Source organism: Thermobia domestica, chromosome 14 (genome assembly GCF_964235325.1).
Source record: "Thermobia domestica chromosome 14, izTheDome1.hap1.1, whole genome shotgun sequence".
Classification (NCBI taxonomy): domain Eukaryota; kingdom Metazoa; phylum Arthropoda; class Insecta; order Zygentoma; family Lepismatidae; genus Thermobia; species Thermobia domestica.
Window position 1 is genome coordinate 191,404,054 of NC_137467.1, and position 4,980 is coordinate 191,409,033.

The window sequence follows — 4,980 nt, forward strand, 5'->3', positions numbered from 1 at the left end:
ATAAAACGAATGCCAGCATGAATAAATTTTATTCCCTCAACTTTGTAGCAACGAGTATTGTTATAAATAATACGAAAGAACAAATAACATTGAATCACAGCATAGTTGCTCTATGTGGATGAACTTCGTATCACAGTAAAAAACAAATAAATAATTAGTTCACAATCAAATTTTGTAAAACGAGTTTCCAAGGGAATACGCCACTTTAACATGATACATTTCTCATAGTTTGACAATAGCTTTGATTATTGAACACAAATATTTGGTTAATGGCTTACTATTAAATTTTTGGTAATCTTGTAACTGGTGACCTACCGACGTATATCTAAAAATATAACCTAACAGGAATTTTTGCAGCTGGTTAGGATTAAGTTAGATTATTTTCTTGTTACAGATAGAGACCGGTAGGTCATCAGTTAGAATAATACTGAATTTTCGTTTATTAGTTACATTATTTGACTAGTCATACAAGTGTTGATATTCTTTTGCAGTGCAAATTATTGCAAACACCTACAGAATTTTGAAAATTCTGACTTGTTCACAGGTTTAGTGGAAGGACACTTTCACAGTTTTACTGTCAGCACAAATTCCAAAGCCATGTTCAGCACAAAACTTGCATAACCAATACACATATCTGGTTTGTTCCTTATTCTCCTTGTTACGGGGATAGAAAACACACCGAACCGATATTTAACTTGGTGATTCTTTCAGAGTTTGGTGTTGATGCCTCTTCAATCAGTATTGCAGATATTCCACTGTGAACTACTTGCCTATTAACGCCATGATATGTAAAACTTCAGAAGCAATGAGTTGGAGAGAAAAAAAATGCTACACTGTTATTTTCGTATAACGAGGAACACCCTGGGTTCATATGCGACCCAGTTGCACTAAACAAACACAAATAATGTGTAGAACCAACAACTAAATGTTTCAACTTTGTCTACTACTGAAGCACTGGAAGTAGACAAATCATGATATATTTAGGTTACTTAGCGCTGGCGCATATGCGTAAATCGACACGGTTTGGTCACCGGCAACTCCAGGGTGTCTTCCCAGGGTTAACTTCTACGGATACATTTTGGTATGCTCCAGATTAATTTAGGGAATCATTTAAAGAGAGAATAATAAAAAAAAGAAAAAAGTTTCTCAATTTGGCAGACTATTCTCAATCGTCATTAGGACTTAATCGTTTCAAGAGCACATTATTTTGTGTCCATATCAGCAATCTATACTGAAGTGTATTGTATTTATTTTCGTCTTTTCCGTACATTAAGACTGTACTATAATCAATGCTGTAGTCCTAAAATTTTCACGTGTTAATATACGACTGAAGGTAGTAAAATATATCCTGTTTTATGATCTCCTATGATTGTTGGAAGAGAACTGAATGCATTTTAATAAGCAATGTAAATCGTATGTATTAATTAATACAATTAAATATAAAGAATACAATACTGTTTTATAGTTTAAAAGCATTTCATGCCATTTCCTTGATGACACTCCTTACTTAAATCACACAATTAATGACATATATGGGTGTGGGTATGGAGAAGGAACAGAAAAAGTCGGGACGGATTTTTTCATGACTCATATATTTGAACACTTCATCTATTTTAAGAATACCAGAAAAAAGTTCATATGGTCATTCTATTCTTGTAGTTATGGCCCAATTAAATATATATATAAATAAATATAAAGTAAATAAAAGTAGAAAGTACTATAGGCCTACGCTTTGAATCAGACGGTATACGGCGTGTACTGCAATGTATCCTCGACTACAGTTCCTACTACAATGCATCTAAACTGGAATCACCATTTATATAAACACAAAGCTAAAACAAACAAAAGTAACGTAGCAGTGCAATATTAACGTGACTGCTACACAACTCATAGCTCAGGAATTCTCTCTTGGGGGTCCCAAAAACTGAATGAATATTTCGAAATTATAAGAAAAACAATAAATAAAATAAAATGTACAAATGGCATTGTGCTTCGTGTTATGTAGGATCCTACGATGTACGCTAAGTAATGGGTCCTTTCTGGTAGCCTGGTTGCTTTATTTCGTATATGGGATGTCTACATTCATCTGGACATATAAAGGGCCCCATTATCTTCAATAGCTTACGGCCCACCAAGCCTAAATCCAGATCTGAACATTAGACTAACGTTTTCTACGTTTTCTACGTTATCATTATTAACTATTAAATTACAGTAGGTATCTTGCACTCTATGTAGAAATCCTTGCATATATATATATATATATATATATATATATATATATATATATATATATGCAAGGATTATCGGGTGTTGCAAAATAAGTGTTACAAATCTTGGGAGATGACTACTGCCACTGAGACAAGGAAAAAAGTTCTCTTGAACTTTCGGGTATCGGACATAGTTTGAGATCTACAAGGTGCCGAAAGCGTGGGAAAATGACTTTCGAACGCCAATAGTTCGGAAACTATCTAACGTAAAGACGTCAGGTAAAAGATTCCTGAAGAAGTCATACCTGCTGTATTGAATTTTACATGTTTCACAATCCTACCACGCACTCGCAAAGGATTCCCCAAGGGAACGTAGGGAGTTTTGGACAATCTGCCAAATGAAAATTGGCCTAAATGGATACGAACTGATAGGGTTTCTACCAGGTGACAATAATTCGTTGGCGGACACCCTCATGCCCGTTGTGTGTGTTTGCATAATCTCCAGGTACGGATGCTGGCCAACAGTGACGTTCTGAGTATTAAATATAGTGAATTATTTGTACTCAAATGCTCTAGAAAGACATCTGGAGTGTTGGTAGAGCAAAACAGATGAAGCAGGGTGATTTACACGTGTGGAAACACTTAACGAAAATGCCCAGAAATGCACTCGTAAACTAAACTTGAGTTCCAAGCGTCGGAAATGTAAGGATTAGCGTCAAGAACATGAAAGCCATTGCCAATTCACCAATAATATTCCCTCAAACCGGTGCAATATGATGTGCACAGTTGCATACCAATTGGGATGCAACAAATGAGGCCAAGTTGAAATTGTGCAAGGGGACTCACTAAGAAACTGGGTAAACTAATTGAATGTCACTAGTGGGATCGCATGATCGTAATTGAAATGTCGACAATGTGTATGTTGATATAGGCATGCGCTATCTCTGTGTTTAATCATTACCACTGTGAACCAAGTAGTAACGTAACGGCTAGAGTTCTGTTTGACAACGCAACGCTCGATATATCAAGCTGGAAATGCAGTGAAATGCAGTTATTTTTTGTTCCTACATTACACGCTCTTAATATAATTTACAATGCTACACGCAGATGACAAGAAAACAGTGAGAGTGACTTGGACAACGTCATTTCACGCAGGAGAATTGTGTTAAATCAGGTGCCCCATATTCTGTTTTCGTTTTCTGTGGTGATTCTACAGACGAATGCTGGTCTAAAGTGCAGTGAACAGAAAACCACGTTTCAAGTATACTACCAAAATATACAAAGCATAAAAAACAAACTTACGGATAGTGCTATTAATAATAGTTGCTGGAAAATGACTGTTTAGTGGTGAGTGAATCATATATGAAAGATTCGGAAAGGAACAGTAAAATCCCATTTCACAATCTATTCTCTATATAGAGGAACGACTGCAAGACCGGAGGGGGCGGAGTGTTAGTGTGAATTACAAAGATGGAACAGCAGAGGCAGAATGATCTCGTACGTGAGCGTGAAATCTTTTGAGCCTGGTAAGTCTATGCAAGAACACAAACTTCTACCGGTGTTTCTGCAGACCACATAGAAATAGTCATCGAAGTTTACTTAAAACACGCCATGAATCACTTTCAAATAACGTCGCAACATAGAAAAGTTGTTCATTCTGGTGACTATAACTTGGGATGAGAATGGATCGACAGTAAACAGGTGATAGCGTCAGACACAAATGAAACCCGTTCGTCGACTATTCTATTCAGGGACTCGATTTGGGATAGTACAATATGCATAAAGCGCGTAAAAATAAAAGCTTCGAGTATGTCCTCTCCACTTTTTCGACAGAATGTATTATCTCATATAAAAAGTTACATCTCTTAGACCACGAGTCTCTAGAAGTGATCTACCGCGTACCTATCATACTCAATCCCCAAAACCCAGCAACCCAACTCAAAAGGAAAGGTTCTATCTGAATCGGGGAAGGCACTTGCGGTGAAATTTGTAAAGTTCTATAGATGTTACTGCGGACATTTTAACTAGAAGGAACAATCTACATGGCACTGGATTCCTTTGCCGATGTTCATAGAACAGTAAAAGATTTTGCACTGTTCATAAATTAAAAACGATGGAATTTCCGATATGGCACGTTAAAGAGACTCGAAACACATTCCCAAATAAGAAAAAGACTTGCAAACTGTGGCGTGTATTTCCAAATGAATATATATTGATTTATATAATTTTTTTAAATATAAGACATTGAGCTGTAAACACCTATTATATTGAAGAAATTCAGACATCAGTATCAACAACACTAAACAGGAATTGGTTCTTATCAGAGGTTGGTCTAAACTTGTAGCACACATCCTCTGATGTACAATTATGTATCAAGTGCAGAAGATGAAGAAAGAACAAAATTTTAATTAATAGCTTTTTAACAAAATTCTAAAAAGCAGAATGAACGTTCCTCCCTTTTTGATTCGTTACCTCATTTATCTGTATAAGTTCTATAGAGGATGAGTTGGTCTTATTTTCTCTCCGGCCTCAGAGAGCCTCTCGCACGGACAATATAAGCTAGGCCTTTCTGTGTTCGACAACAACTATTATTTCTTTTGCACCTTCGCTTATTTTTAATAAAAGTTTCAGGGAAAGCTGTTTTCCCTCTTCTTGGAAAACACCACGTGTCTACCATTGACAAATCTGGATTGAAAGATCACATGTCATCCTAAAGCAACAGCTCGCTTCTCTCAGACACATCGATCGTCTGCGGGAAAATTATCAAAGACAG